The sequence below is a fragment of the Panulirus ornatus genome, chromosome 51, assembly GCF_036320965.1.
Source record: "Panulirus ornatus isolate Po-2019 chromosome 51, ASM3632096v1, whole genome shotgun sequence".
Taxonomy (NCBI): Eukaryota; Metazoa; Arthropoda; class Malacostraca; order Decapoda; family Palinuridae; genus Panulirus; species Panulirus ornatus.
This window is the reverse complement of record NC_092274.1, coordinates 5,090,856-5,107,815: the sequence shown is the minus strand read 5'-3', so window position 1 is coordinate 5,107,815 and position 16,960 is coordinate 5,090,856. Positions and strand designations below refer to the sequence as shown.

The following is a 16,960-nucleotide window of genomic DNA, read 5'->3' as shown; positions in this document are numbered from 1 at the left end:
TACCCCAGACGCTTCATATGCCCTGGGTCACTCCACTGACAGCACGTCGACCCCGGTAACCACATCTTTCCCATTCACTTTATTCCTTGCACGCCTTTCACCCTCCTGCATGTTCAGGCCCCGATCACTCAAAATCTTTCTCACTCCATCTTTCCACCTCCAATTTGGTCTCCCACATCTCGTTCCCTCCACCTCTGACACATATATCCTCTTGGTCAATCTTTCCTCACTCATTCTCTCCATGTGACCAAACCATTTCAAAACACCCTCATCTGCTCTCTCAACCACACTCTTTTTATTACCACACATCTCTCTTACCCTATTATTACTTACTCGATCAAACCACCTCACACCACATATTGTCCTAAAACATCTCATTTCCAGCACATCCACCCTCCTCCGCACAACTATCCATAGCCCACGCCTCGCAACCATATAACATTGTTGGAACCACTATTCCTTGAAACATACCCATTTTTGCTTTCCAAGATAATGTTCTCGACTTCCACACATTTTTCAAGGCTCCCAGAATTTTCGCCCCCTCCCCCACCCTATGATTCACTTCCGCTTCCATGGTTCCATCCGGTGCCAAATCCACTCCCAGATATCTAAAACACTTCACTTCCTCCAGTTTTTCTCCATTCAAACTTACCCCCCAATTGACTTGACCCTCAACCCTACTGTACCTAATAACCTTGCACTTATTCACATTTACTCTCAGCTTTCTTCTTTCACACACTTTACCAAACTCAGTTACCAGCTTCTGCAGTTTCTCACACGAATCAGCCACCAGCGCTGTATCATCAGCGAACAAGAACTGACCACTTCCCAAGCTCTCTCATCCACAACCGACTGCATACTTGCCCCTCTTTCCAAAACTCTTGCATTCACCTCCCTAACAACCCCATAAACAAACTAAACAACCATGGAGACATCACACACCCCTGCCGCAAACCTACATTCACTGAGAACCAATCACTTTCCTCTCTTCCTACACGTACACATGCCTTACATCCTCGATAAAAACTTTTCACTGCTTCTAACAACTTGCCTCCCACACCATATATTCTTAATACCTTCCGTAGAGCATCTCTTACCTATGCACTCGACCCCGGGCGGCCCTTGAATGAGTGATGGTCAGCAACGCTAACCCTTATACCACAAAGTTCCGTTATCTCTGTCTCCTCTGATGCTGTCTCATCATCTCCCCCTCTCTCGTATCTTAACTACGAATGTGCATGTGGTTCAAACTCACTTGCGAAGTAGATAAACTTTATAAGACGTTGCATTTCGACTCGCAGCAGATCCATACAACACTCCTACACTGCGTGTATCATTATCCCTCAGGCAGGGGACATCCAGGAATCGACAAAGCCCCTGAAAGCCCCGTCATTATGAAGGATTGTACAAGTCACTGTATCATGGCGGCGGGAATGAAGGGTCTGCTTGTATTTATCGTTAGTGTTTAGGATCATATTTGCGCGATGGCTGAAGTAGGTCAGTATCAAATGTTAGGCAGAGGGTAAAACTTTTCTTAAAGTTTACAGTCTTTAATAGTCCTTGTTAACTGAAGATAAACATATCATCGGACGCAGGTCCTGCAGATGAACCAATCACAACGACTCAGGTTGTACATATGAACCAGTCACAACAGCGTTTGAAGCACGGGCGTCATACGCTCAACCATTGGGTCGCTGCTGGCTAGTGACGTGGTGAGAGTCGACCAGTGAGAGATCTTTGCGGTGTCACGTTCATGTAGTGAAAAGAAAACAAAGAATAGATATCCGAAGCAAAACAGTTCGTCATGACGCTGACCAAATGTCCTTACGACTTTTGTGACGACGTCACATATTCGCTATTTTTACTCCCCGATTTCTCAATATTTCTTATATGTCTCCCGATGACAGCCGGGCAGATGTGTTTATCTTGTCAGCAAAATGTTCAAATTATTTTTAGCCCAAATATAAGATTAGCGTGGACGGATGGGATAAGTTTTGATAGATTTACCTGTACAGGTGCATCTACGACAGCATCCAAAACGTTTTTAGATCCTTGAGAATTGAGCTCTGAAGATTTGAGTCAATAGAGGTTTGATGTGTCAAAGTGCGCACTGTGCTGTTAGTTTTATCATTCCATCTTGTGTGGCGTTGCTTCCCTATCTCATTTCACATCTCATGTTTGGTCACGCGGCGCCCGGGCAGCCTACTTCGTCCATCAGATGTTATGTGGGATTAGGCAGTTGTCCAGAAATGGCCAATTCGATGCCCGTTGCTTCTCTCAGCTAAGTGGTAGAAAGTTATCACTTCTTATGTGCAAGGCTTCAAAATCCCCGTCTCCTTTTAAGAGACGGGTTTATGGTAGCTAGCACTACAGTGAGTGACTCAAGTTCCCTTTCAAAGATAGGTGCAAAAAATAATACAAATTAGTCCCAGGAGCTTTTGGAAAAGGGGTACTGAGTAACGCCAGGCTTTCAGGATTTATAGAAGTTGATCTTAGGTTAATTAAGATGAAATATGTATTCATGAAACTCTCTGAGCCACCTCATTGCTGAGCCACCCCACTGCTCTTCTTTTTACTTTTCTCTCCGTCACTCCTGACTTCCGTGTTCGAGCTCCTTAAAAATCTTGATTCACAGCAGAGTAAACCAGTGTGTCTCTCTCACACATTCAGCCACTCCATTACCACACACTTACAGACACAAAAACACATCTCTAACGCAACACGTTTTGCACATCTTCAACCAACTGCATCTCTCTTGCCGCATATTAATGACGATTAGACGATAACCGATTCGACACTTTCCCCCGACACATCCTCAACACACAAGAAAGATATCTTGGCAGTGACCTCTTCAATACATTAATGACAAAAAGAAATAGAGGATGGATTGACCGTCAAGGTATAGTTACTGACAGACAATACGCCTCCAACATAGCTCTACAACGGAGTCTCCCAAGGAACATTTCTTTCTCCGCTCTTCAGTCTCGTCAACACGGCCATCCAACATCTGCAGTCCTTTCATATGCTGTAGTAGATGACCTCACGTCACATCATAGCAACCCTGACAGTGGAACACAACCAACAACAATACATCCCACATCTAGAACACAGGCTATCCCGAAAACGAACCATCAACATAGAGCACTACGGTCGCTCCTCTTATTTTTTTTTTTAACCCGAACATTCTCGTTATGTTCTAGGTAAGGCTGTGTGTTCTGTGTAGGTGCGTTCTAGGTACGGTTGTTTGTTCTGTGTACGACGTGTTGATGGACCATGTGAAATGTACCGGCAGCCGCACTGTCAGACGTACGATGTTAGACGACCTTGACTCCTGACCTATACATTGCCGCAGTTTAATTTGTTTCGCGGTGTGGTACCCAATGTCTGCCAAATTTCATGAAAATCCAATTAATTAACGTTTTTAGATATATATTGGTCACATGTAAACTAAGTGCACAACATACACAAACACACACACACACACATAAACACACACACGTACGTACATGTATGTCATAATGGCAGGATTCATAAGTCAGAGAGAGAGAGAGAGAGAGAGAGAGAGAGAGAGAGAGAGAGAGAGAGAGAGAGAGAGTCATGTATTATTGGATGTGATTGGTTTCTACAGTCCATACGGGTACGTTCCGGATGCACAGAAACACCTGTGGAGTTATTAGAGTTATGTACATAGGTATTCTAGAATGAAGGATTTGATAATAAGACAACTCATTGCAGGGCAGTAAAGAATGAAGAATGATAAACGATGATAAATGGACTAACGAACAGGTTTTTCGTCCAACACAAACTCGTCTTGCTAACCCTCACCCACTATGAGAAACATTATAGAAAGTATTATATAGGAGTATTATAGAAAGTAACTTTAGGGTTATGTTGCTTATATATATTTTTTCTCTCCCCGGCACACCCCCAGCCCCACTCCCTATGTGCTCCCAGGCAACCCCTTCCCCCTCTGGTGTCGACACCCACCATCATCGATTTTGTCCATCGATGCTCCTGAGCCAGACACAACTTTTCTCGTTATGCTGTATAGGAAGGCGGGTTAATGTCGCCAGGAGGCTCATGCAATTTGCTGCTTGCCCCAGCCATCCCTCAACTAAACCCCCCTTCAAAAAACGAAAACGTTCTTACCCCTACCTGCTTCTGTGAAATACAATTCCCGTTAATATGCAATGATATTTACGTTTTGGCAACTTTTGGTAAAGCTATAGAAAAATTATTAATTCACTCGTGTCATATCCTTTTAGGATGGCGTGCATAAGATGTATAATGAGTCAAGTTCATCGACGTCTGTTCATGTATGTGTTATTTGGCTGAAATTAACGTCACACGTGTATAAACTGGGGGGTGGGGGGGAGCTTAATGTTGGGGAGAGAGGGGAGATGCCAGACGCCGCCATAAAGATGTTCTTGGGGGTCGAGAGTGGAGAGAGCGTGAGCGTGATAGTGTTGGGGCAGCAGTGAGGGTGTGTGTTTGTGAGTTACCGAGCTCCTCTCCCACCCGTAATGGCTCGGACTGTGACCGGAATTCTCAGAACTCATAAAAAACGAGACGATTCTCGAGGGAATTATCGAGAATAGAGATAGACTCGTTTCGTCTGTCAGGTTGAGAAGTTAACCCACAGCGCTCGGGGAAATAATTCGGTGGTGAAGACTAGTGGACGAATTCTGCCACGTTGGTTGAGGTGGTTGTCATGCTTGCTGTGACGCCAGTACGCTGGTTCGATGACCTGACGTTAAGAACAATATATGCATACCGCAGCAACACTGCAGTCATTATCTTTTGCTTATCTCGACGTTAAAGAGCGTAATAAAAACTGTGGGGTCCCGTCTCTTATCTCAGTAATGCATTGTGATGGTCAAATTTTATAACATGACGCTGAACTATATATAACCTAGAGTCTAGGACAGAGAAGTTCGAGTGATAATTTTGAATTGCGATTAAAGTTTTTTTTTTTTTTTTTTAGATTTTACCTGTGGCTTAGTGCTACCTGGAAAACCTGTCACTATCTTTCGCTAACGGCGAGATAGATAAACCGCCAAACCTGTCTGTCTGCTGGTCTATGCAGGTGTTATCAGATAGTAGATGGACCAGTGCGCTGTGCAATGGTGCGCTGCGAATTGTATTAACTCCCCCATTCATTTTGGCTACGCATTGGTATGTTTATTCATTGGATTTTGCAGAACTGTTTTAGCGAAAGAGACGTATGTTATACGCCTCTCAGTTTGTGAACCACGATCTTGTTTTACATTAAGGTTGAAGAGATGGTTGGGACTTCAGGAATGTGTTTGGTATGAACAGCTCCTCGAAGGTCGCCTTCGTTCGCTGCCAGAGCTCGAGTGTTGCCCATAATTGCGTAATGACCTGGGAAAATCGTGTTCATCCTATTTTCAAGGATGAATTTGCGGGTGGATGAAGACGTGTCTTGCAGGTAAACATCCAGGATAGGATGACAGCGGATGACATCTATCATCTCCAGGGATGTACTGTACCCAGGGATGACGGCAGATCAAGCTCTGTTGCGATAGAGAACGTAATCAGCGATGGTTGATAACGTTACCGTTATGCCAGCTAAGCTCACGACGTGGAAGGTGTGCGCGTGCGCACTCAGCACCTATGCTTGCATGTCTAAGGATGATTACTTGCACAGGGCCAGCGGTGCTCGGTGTATCAGCTCACTCACGTAATGTGCTGCCAGACTGATACCAGCTTTGAAGGTGCGCATTGTTTTGTTACAGATGAAATGGCTGTGTTGATCGCCTTATCTTATATAGTTTTACCCAGTTAGAGTAATATATAGGTGTTAGATTACTTGACTGTATTGATTTATCTCTTATATAAAGTCCGAGTGAAGGAGGTAGACATTTGTACTGTAGTTACTGTGTGTGTTTTTTTGGCACAAGTTTTGAGAGGATGAGACGTGTTCAGGCGAACGAGACAGTGTTGACAGGTGTGGACGATGGTGAGGTGCACCTGGGCGAGAGATGAGACATGTTGATGATGGCTATTTGCCTGGCTCTGCCAGTAGTGTTGCCGGTGTAGTATCCTAACTCAGGGTTACATAGGCTGACGGCTCTAGGTAGTTTCTTTTTGATTGCATTCGGCGCCATGAAAGCTTATCAGTGGCATTCTGGGGGAACACCCCACTGCACAAAGGACCTCTGGGAAGTGGGAGAGAGAGCCGTGGGAGAGTAATTTTTTGCAGGCATTAGAGTATGTGGGGTCGTATTTCGGCCGGGCTTGATTGTATTGTCGGGTTCGCAATACCCGCGCTTTGTTATAGACCCGAATTGACCGATTAATGGCGGTGGACGTTGACGTAACCAGTGTGGAGGTAGATGTGTTGTGGTAGAGCAGCCAGATGAGTATAGTAGTGTGAACCCCGGCACATGTTCTCATAATGTTTTCTCCCCACGCCACACCCTGTTACAGACGACTCAGGTTAGAGACAGAGAAAAAAAAAGTTACGGACGATATTTTGACATTTTAGACTATTTTCTAATCCCCTTTTATAGGAAACTGCACAGGAAGTGTCCCATGTGTAGCTTACACAGGCTTGGGGCTTGTGTACCGGTGGCAGGTGTTCATCTTTAGTACAGTTACACACAAGAAATACCAGTGTGCTACAGTGTATTGTGTTGTTTTGTGTATTACCTCACATTAGGGTATTCACCCCAGTCCTTTTGTACAGTAAGACGAGGGCTCCTTACGTCGTGTCTTCCAGACTCACATTGGTCTAAGTTGGTGACAGCTATTTTGCCGGGGAAATTACGACTATTTAAAAGGTTTAATTTTTTTTAAAAGCATCAAGATTTTTCTGTGTGTGTGTGTGTGTGTGTGTGTGTGTGAGATCACATTTCTTTAAGGTTACTTGTGCTGGAAAATGAACATTACGTATACATGTAACTGGGAATTTTACACTTACCTGGGCTTATATCTGGTTATGATAGTTTAATTTTTGTAATAATTTATCTTTTAGTTTAGCAAATGCTTCAGCTTGCGCAGGAATAGAGACATTTCAGATGTATTATAAGTAGGAATTATAACCCAACTTAGAATTACCTGGGTATATTTTCGGCCATGAGTTCGTATTATTTTTTTCATTTACCTGCGTTTTCCTTGTGGTTCGGCTTGCGCTGGTACTGAACATTTCAGACATATAATAAATGGGAATTATGATCCAGTTTATACTTTCCTGGACTCCTTCCTTTCTGGCTATGATATTATTATTTGTATAGTCATTTATTTCTACGTTTTCCCTGTGCTTCAGTGCCCACCGAACTCTGGGGTTGGACCAAAATAGTGTAACATAACCGCGGCTGAAACAAAAACAAAAAAAAATCTTGCAAGTTTCCTTGAATTTTAGGTAAGATTATGAGGCGAGGGAGGTGGCTGGAGGGTGACGGCCACGGAGGAGGATGTGACGGTGCGTGACGGAGCGTGGAAGGTGGTGGTCGACGGTACGTGTAGGGAGGGAGGGAGAGAGGTGATAGGCGAAGCGTGGACTGGAGGGCCTGGTGGTTTATGAGGTGTGGAGCGATGTGGTTGATGTAGTATGGAGCGAGGTGGTTGATGGGGTGTGGAGCGAGGTGGTTGATGGGGTTTGGAGCGAGGTGGTTGATGTGGTGTGGAGCGAGGTGGTTTATGAGGTGTGATGTGGTTGATGGGGTGTTGAGCGAGGTGGTTGATGGGGTTTGGAGCGAGGTGGTTTATGAGGTGTGGAGCGATGTGGTTGATGGGGTGTGGAGCGAGGTGGTTGATGGGGTGTGGAGCGAGGTGGTTTATGAGGTGTGGAGCGATGTGGTTGATGGGGTGTGGAGCGAGGTGGATGATGGGGTGTGGAGCGAGGTGGTTGATGGGGTGTGGAGTGTGATGGTTGATGTGGTGTGGAGCGAGGTGGTTGTTGGGGTGTGGAGCGAGGTGGTTGATGGGGTGTGGAGCGAAGTGGTTGATGGGGTGTGAAGCGAAGTGGTTGATGTGGTGTGGAGCGAGGTGTTTGATGGGTGTGGAGCGAGGTGTTTGATGGGTGTGGAGCGAGGTGTTTGATGGGTGTGGAGCGAGGTGTTTGATGGGGTGTGGAGCGAGGTGGTTGATGTGGTGTGGAGCGTGATGGTTGATGTGGTGTGGAGCGAGGTGGTTGTTGGGGTGTGGAGAGAAGTGGTTGATGGGGTGTGGAGCGAGGTGGTTGATGGGGTGTGGAGCGTGATGGTTGATGTGGTGTGGAGCGAGGTGGTTGTTGGGGTGTGGAGCGAGGTGGTTGATGGGGTGTGGAGCGAAGTGGTTGATGGGGTGTGGAGCGAAGTGGTTGATGGGGTGTGGAGCGAAGTGGTTGATGGGGTGTGGAGCGAGGTGTTTGATGGGTGTGGAGCGAGGTGTTTGATGGGGTGTGGAGCGAGGTGGTTGATGTGGTGTGGAGGAGGGTGGTTGACGGGGTGTGGAGCTAGATAACCTATATGTAGTGATAGTTATGGTGTATGGTAACTGATAACTACCATAATACATAATAGTAGTTACAGTGATGTTAACTGCACCCTAACTATATTGTGGTAGTTACGATGTATGGTAACCAGTAACCTTACCATAACTATAGTCGGTGTATCATAACACTTAAATAGCTTCCAGACCGGAAAAGACGTTTGGGGTTTGTTGACATTTTCTATGGCGTGCGTGGGTGAGCCAATAGCATCCTGCCACGTCATCGTCGGGAGGGGTAGGAAGGGTGGGAGGAGGTTGGGGGGAGGAAGAAATAGAATGGGGGGGGGGGGGGTTTCTTGTTACTATTATTGATTACTTTAATGATCACTGTACCATGAGAGTGCGTGGGGGGGGGGGTAGCCACGCCCACCGCTCGGGGTGGGGTGGGGTGGGGAGGGGCTGGGGCCGCGGTATCAGGTCCCCCCCCCCCTTTTGCTCTGCTAGAGCGAGGGGAGGGGATGAAGGGGGGGGGGGACAAAGGAGTTAAATGGGTTGTCGAATTCGGGTCAGGAGGGTCAGGGTGCGAGTCAGCCGCTGCCAGAAGGATGGGGGAAATTAAAGAGGCGACGAGCAATACTACTACAGTGTTGACGTTCTTGACACATTAAACCCCCAGGCTGGCGAGGCAGGAGGACTTGACTGGGGGTTAATAATGTGGGTGTATGGTGAATACAGTGATGAGGATATCCTGTGACTGGTGGATGGTGAGTACTGCACCGAATATAGTGAATGGTCTCGACCAGTGCTTGAGTGTATGGTGAAGACAGGTACGACCAGCAGAGTGTATGGTGAAGCCGCGACCAGCAGAGTGTATGTATGGTGAAGACAGACACCACCTGGAGTGGGTGTCCAGAGGGTTAGGTTAGGTTATGGTAATTGCTACTTAGTTACTCTAGTTAGCGCCAGGGAGAGGCGCCCCTAAACGGGTAATTCACGAACATATAATGATACGAATGTGATAATAATTGGCCTTACTAACGACTGTGGATGGAGCGCCTTCCACAACCCGGATCGTGGTAGTTTTCTACTGGTGCTTTGTGTTTTCCATCATGTTTTTGTAGGTTTGGTTTCTGTGAGGATTAGAAACCAGAAGAACAACAAGTAGGACGGTACGACCCTTGAGGACGACGATATGACCTTTGACCTGACCCGTAAGGTGCTCCATCATAGTACTCAATGGTCGTTATCGTGGTCTGGGATCGTACCGTCATGTTCAAGGATCGTGTACCGTCATGTTCAAAGATCGTACCGTCATGTTCAAGGATCGTACCATCATGTTCAAGGATCGTACCGTCATGTTCAAGGATCGTACCGTCATGTTCAAGGATCGTGTACCGTCATGTTCAAGGATCGTGTACCATCATGTTCAAGGATCGTACCGTCATGTTCAAGGATCGTACCGTCATGTTCAAGGATCGTGTTCCGTCATATTCAAGGATCGTACCGTCATGTTCAAGGATCGTGTACCGTCATGTTCAAGGATCGTGTTCCGTCATATTCAAGGATCGTACCGTCATGTTCAAGGATCGTGTACCGTCATGTTCAAGGATCGTACCTCATGTTCAAGGATCGTACCGTCATGTTCAAGGATCGTGCCGTCATGTTCAAGGGGGTTAAGCGCTTTAAGGCCGGCCCCGCCCCGTCTAGCACCCCCATATTTCCTGCTAGTGAGTTAAGCTCCACCTGGCTCCGTCTCCTTGCCAAACATCTCCCCGTCTACCCTGAGTTCCGTCTTGCACCTATCCCCGTCATCCCGTCCGTCACGAATCTCGACAAAGTTCTTTTCTTTGTATGTTGATTATGGCGTACTTCCCGTCTTCCGAACTCATATCGTCCTTTTTCTTTTCATTTTTATGTTGCTACCTCTCAGCCTTGTGCCCCATTTTCTTACTTTATAGTTTTAATAATCTCTGAGTGGATTGGTGAGAGCGCATAATGGGGTTATGAAGGTCTTTGGTAATGTCTCATTGACGTCTCAAAACTCCCTAACAGCCCCCTGATCGATACCCGCTTCTGAACGCCTGCAGGGTCGCCATCATGACCGTTGCCCCTTACGTCATAGTTACGTCACCACTATGTCATCACTTCGCCATCACTGTGTCACTTAAACGTCATTGATGATATGAATTTAATCCTAGTTGGGAAATGGATTTGTTTATCATGTGACCTTTCTTTCCCCCTGGATACGATTGAATCACCAGTGACCTTTGTGTCCTCCGTGACACATAAGTGAATCATCACTTCCAGGACACGAGGGAATCACCTCTGAGCTTCCAGGACACGAGAGAATTACCTTTGAGCTTCCAGGACACGAGGGAATTACCTCTGAGCTTCCAGGACACGAGGGAATTACCTTTGAGCTTCCAGGACACGAGGGAATCACCTCTGAGCTTCCAGGACACGAGAGAATTACCTTTGAGCTTCCAGGACACGAGGGAATTACCTCTGAGCTTCCAGGACACGAGGGAATTACCTTTGAGCTTCCAGGACACGAGGGAATCACCTCTGAGCTTCCAGGACACGAGGGAATCACCTCTGAGCTTCCAGGACACGAGGGAATTACCTTTGAGCTTCCAGGACACGAGGGAATCACCTCTGAGCTTCCAGGACACGAGGGAATCACCTGAGCTTCCAGGACACGAGGGAATCACCTCTTGAGCTTCCAGGACACGAGGGAATCACCTCTTGAGCTTCCAGGACACGAGGGAATCACCTCTTGAGCTTCCAGGACACGAGGGAATCACCTCTTGAGCTTCCAGGACACGAGGGAATCACCTCTTGAGCTTCCAGGACACGAGGGAATCACCTCTGAGCTTCCAGGACACGAGGAAATCACCTGAGCTTCCAGGACACGAGGAAATCACCTATTGAGCTTCTAGGACACGAGGGAATCACCTGAGCTTCCAGGACACGAGGGAATCACCTGTGAGCTTCCAGGACACGAGGGAATCACCTCTGAGCTTCCAGGACACGAGGGATTCACCTGTGAGCTTCCAGGACACGAGGGAATCACCTCTTGAGTTTCCAGGACACGAGGGATTCACCTGTGAGCTTCCAGGACACGAGGGAATCACCTCTGAGCTTCCAGGACACGAGGGAATCACCTCTTGAGTTTCCAGGACACGAGGGAATCACCTGTGAGCTTCCAGGACACGAGGGAATCACCTCTGAGCTTCCAGGACACGAGGGAATTACCTCTTGAGTTTCCAGGACACGAGGGAATCACCTCTGAGCTTCCAGGACACTGGAAAACGACTCCCATCTTTCTCAGGACTTCCAGAACCTCATCATGATGATTCTGTTTTGATAGCAGACCACATTAATTAACCCAAAGTTATGTCCCGAATATGGCCCTGTCGTAGAGAAAGATACAAATGAACGAGTTTAGTGAAACACACACACACACACACACACACAGACACACACACACACACACACACACACACACAGACACACACACACACACACACACACACACACACACACACACACACACACGAACGATTAATTTAACCTCCTAAATCCAGTCCTTCATCATTATGATCATATTTTGATAATAGATGATATTGCACAATGATGAATTACGTACCGATTGAGGCCATTTCTGGAAAGGTAAAAATGATGAAAGTTTATCGAAAGACACACAAAAAGGATTATTTTAATCTTCTTAGGTGTTTGTACACCCGACAGCTGAAAGTGGAAAGGTTAGAGAAGGAGATAAAGACAAAGAAAGGCGAGAGAATTGCACAGATGTGCCGTTCGAGGGGAGACTGTATCAAAGCTTGATACTCATAAGACTGGCCTCCCACATACAAACTTGGAGGAAGCAGATGGTCGTATGTTAGGGGTCCAGGAGTAGCTTAACTCGATATCTGGGTCTGCAGTTCGAATTACGAGAGTTGTAGAGAAAAAGAGGAAGTAGATGGGATAGTAAAGGGAAGGGAGATATGGGAATGGAGAGGTGGAACAGACGTAAAAGTGAATATGATATGAGGTTGAAGAATTTATATTTCTTTCTTACCGAGTATGCCACACGAGAGTATCCCGAGTAACGTGTCTGGTGATAAGATAAGAGGCTATTGCATCTGGATGAACTGAGAGACGTGGATAAGCTAACGGAACGGGAGTCATCTGAGAGAGAGAGAGAGAGAGAGAGAGAGAGAGAGAGAGAGAGAGAGAGAGAGAGAGAGAGAGAGAGAGAGAGAGGAGTACCAGAGGTGAACAACACAGGAGAGAACACCGGAAGACCGTAACACCGCGAAGTCCGTATCTGGGATGTGAAAGTATTTAAGAAGGTGAGAGTTGAGGCGAGTTTAAGAGAGGATTGAGGTAGTTAATAGATAGGTTAGTGACGTGATTTTGTAAAGGGATGGAGGCGGTAGTAAGACGTGCGTCCAGTGGGAAGAGTTTGGCGTTTGGAGTCAGACGAGCAAGGACAGGAGAGGTGGACTGCCTCAGAACACGGGAGCCCTACCACCTCTCTCTAACCACAAGTTCATGTCCACTAGACATCCAGGGGGTCACCATTACTACTTGCGCGTTTGTTGGACGCCCGTTGAAGCATTGTAATAGCCTTAACCTCTCCCAGGGCGCCCGTTAGGTCACCACTCTGACCTTTAACCTTCCCTAGGACGCTCTTCAGGTCACCACTATGACCTTCAACCCTCCCAGGTCATCCAAGTCAATGTTATAACCAACGCTCTCAGAACTCCCGTTAAGTCACCACTCTGACCTTCAACCCTCCCAGGACGCCCGTTAAGTCACCACTCTAACCTTTAACTCTCCCAGAAGGACCGTTAAGTCACCACTCTGATCTTCAACCCTCCCAGAAGGACCGTTAAGTCACCACTCTGACCTTCAACCCTCCCAGGACGCCCGTTAAGTCACCAATCTAACCTTCAACTCTCCCAGAAGGACGGTTAAGTCACAACTCTGATCTTCAACCCTCCCAGAAGGACCGTTAAGTCACCACTCTGACCTTCATCCCTTCCAAGACGCCCGTTAAGTCACCACTATGACCTTCAACCCTCCCAGGACGCCCGTCGTCACCAATCTGACCTTCAAGTTCCCCAGGATATACACCCGTCGCGGGCCTTCGTCGCTCGAGTGGGGGGAAACCACAAGCATTTATATTTCTATTGTTATCGCGCCACATCTTGACTGGCCTGCAGCTGGCAATCCTGGTCGTGGTCACAATTGGCTTCTGAGGCAAGAAAGCGTCTATTGTCGTCTTGTTGTCGCTGGCTTCTCCCCTGGTCGTGGAGTTGTCGTCGCTGGCTTCTCCCTGGTCGTGGAGTGATCTTGAGTCATTTTCGTATTCTGAATGCCCTCTTGATTCCATCTTCACCCTTGTGTTCTTCTTGGCCGGGCCATGCGATTGTCCAAGACATTGTCTTGAACAATCGCATGTTTACCAAATGGCGTCCTAGCTTTGTCTCTTCGATGTATATCAACTGACTGTTATATTTCTCTCTTGTGTCTCCCCTGATGATGTGATTATTACACGAAAGTGCACTTGGGAACTTATCGTGTTTCATTTTCCCCGTGGATTCATAGGAATATCTTGATCTCGCGCAAAATTGTGATCCTTTCCAGTAAATATATATATATATATATATATATATATATATATATATATATATATATATATATATATATATATATATATATATATTTTTTTTTTTTTTTGCTTTGTCGCTGTCTCCCGTGTATATATATATTATATATATATATATATATATATATATATATATATATATATATATATATATATACACCTTTGTACCATCATGACACGGAGGAAGTGGTCGGGCGTCTGAGCCTCCAACCACATCACCACACCTTACACCACCACAATGCCTCATAAGTTACCTCATGAGGTGCATACCTCCGATTGTGAGACTAAACCCCCACCACTCACCAACCCCTTCTCTTCCTCACACACACAAGGACACGGAATTACCCCCGTGTGTGTGTGTGTGTGTGTGTGTGTGTGTGTGTGTGTGTGTGTGTGTGTGTGTGTGCAGCCTTGCCGGGCTCGTCAGTTACCATCACGGGTTCTGGGACTCTCTGCTTCCGGTGTGAGAGGAGCAAATGGTTCATGACAGCCATGCGGCGCGCCGTGTTCAGTGGCGGGGTTAGGCTGGCAATGACGCTGGGGGATGACGGCTCTGGCAACGCTAAGGGATGATGACAGTTTGGCAGAGCTGGGGATGACCTCATATCAACGCCAAACGGGGTGACAAAATGGATGTCTACATAAGTGGGGACAATTGACGTGGCGACGTAAGGGAACGACACAGTTGACGTGGCGACGTAAGGGAACGACACAGTTGACATGGCGACGTAAGGGAACGATACAGTTGACGTGGCGACGTAAGGGAACGACACAGTTGACGGGGCGACGCTGACAAACAACAGAGTAAACATGGCAACGCTGGGGGTCAACATAGCTGGATCAGATAATGAAGCTGATTCTCCGTATTTGCATACGTAACCCGTACAGAAGTCATTATATTCCTAGCGAGCGTATCCTCGGGCAGGGAGACCAGGCGTGGCCAACCATTGTGGGGAAAGCAGACATCCTCTTAACAGACCATTTATGAAGGAGACCAATCATCCGTTTTAACAGATAATGGGAAGAAAATAATCCCTTGTTAGAGCCATGAAAAAACCGGAAATCCGTTGTGAGAGACTGCGGGAATCCGTTGTAACGAAGTGAAAAATCCGGTTTAGAACGCCATGGAGAACGTTAGAAATCCTTCATGGGTTTGCAAACCTGAGTAGAATATGGCTATGGATCGTCCTTGGCTCCAGAGTCATGTGTGAGGTGGTGTAATGAGTGCCGCTCATCACCGCTGGATGTAGGTAATGAGTACCATGTTGACGTAGTTGTGTTCAGGACCAGCATAAGGAAGGGTCAGATTGGGGAAGAGCAGTGTGGTTTCAGAAGTGGTAGAGGATGTGTGGATCAGGAGTTTGCTTTGAAAAATGTATGTGAGAAATACTTAGAAAAGCAAATGGATTTGTATGTGGCATTTATGGATCTTGAGAAGGCATATGATAAGAGTTGATAGAGATGCTCTGTGGAAGGAATTAAGAGTATATGATGTGGGAGGCAAGTTGCTAGAGTCAGTGAAAAGTTTTTATCGAGGATGTAAGGCATGTGTACGAGTAGGAAGAGAGGAAAGTGATTGATTCTCACTGAATGTCGGTTTGCGGCAGGGGTGCGTGATGTCTCCATAGATGTTTAATTTGTTTATGGATGGGGTTGTTAAGGAGGTGAGTGCAAGAGTTTTGAAAAGAGGGGCAAGTATGCAGTCTGTTGTGGATGAGAGGGCTTGGGAAGTGAGTCAGTTGTTGTTCGCTGATGATACAGCGAACTGCAGAAGCTGGTGACTGAGTTTGGTAAAGTGTGTGAAAGAAGAAAGCTGAGAGTAAATGTGAATAAGAGCAAGGTTATTAGGTACAGTAAGGTTGAGGGACAAGTCAAGATAAGATAAGTTTGAATGGAGGAAAAACTGGAGGAAGTGAAGTGTTTTAATATTATATCTGAGAGTGGATTTGGCAGCAGATGGAACCATGGAAGCGGAAGTGAGTTACAGGGTGGGAAAGGGGGTGAAAGTTCGGGGAGCGTTGAAGAATGTGTGGAAGGCGAGAACATTATCTCGGAATGAAAAAAATGGATATGTTTGAAGGAATAGTGGTTCCAACAATGTTATATGGATGCAAGGCGTGGGCTATAGATAAGGTTGTGCGGAGGAGGGTGGATGTGTTGGAAATGAGATGTTTGAGGACAATATGTGTTGCGAGGTGGTTTGATCGATTAAGTAATGAAAGGGTAAGAGAGATGTGTGGTAATAAAGAGTGTGGTTGAGAGAGCAGTTGAGGGTGTAATGAAATGGTTTGGTCACATAGAAAGAATACTCAGATATATATATATATATATATATATATATATATGTATATATATATATATATATATATATATATATATATATATATATATATATATATATATATATATATATATATGTACATATATATATATATATATATATATATATATATATATATATATATATATATATATATATATATATATATATATATGTATATATATATATATATATATATATATATATATATATATATATATATATATATATATATATATATATATATATATGAGAGAGCTTGGTAAGTGAGTCAGTTGTTGTTCGCTGAAGATACAGCGCTGGTGGCGGATTCATGTGAGAAACTGCAGAAGCTGGTGACGGAGTTTGGTAAAGTGTGTGGAAGAAGAAAGTTAAGAGTAAATGTGAATAAGAGCAAGGTTATTAGGTACAGTAGGGTTGAGGGTCAAGTCAATTGGGAGGGGAGTTTGAATGGAGAAAAACTGGAGGAAGTGAAGTGTTTTAGATATCTGGGAGTGGATCTGTCAGCGGATGGAACCATGGAAGCGGAA

At 45.8% G+C, this 16,960-nt stretch overlaps 1 protein-coding gene across 1 annotated transcript in view; it reads left to right on the top strand.

Annotated features, from left to right (window-relative positions):
* The first annotated feature begins 4,453 nt into the window (after nt 1-4,453).
* Nucleotides 4,454-16,960, top strand: part of LOC139764857 (tripartite motif-containing protein 3-like) — a 292,630-nt gene continuing 280,123 nt past the window's right edge. The window contains exon 1 of the mRNA XM_071691869.1: nt 4,454-4,493. The gene's annotated coding sequence lies outside the window, so the exon portion shown is untranslated. The remainder of the gene's footprint in view (nt 4,494-16,960) is intronic.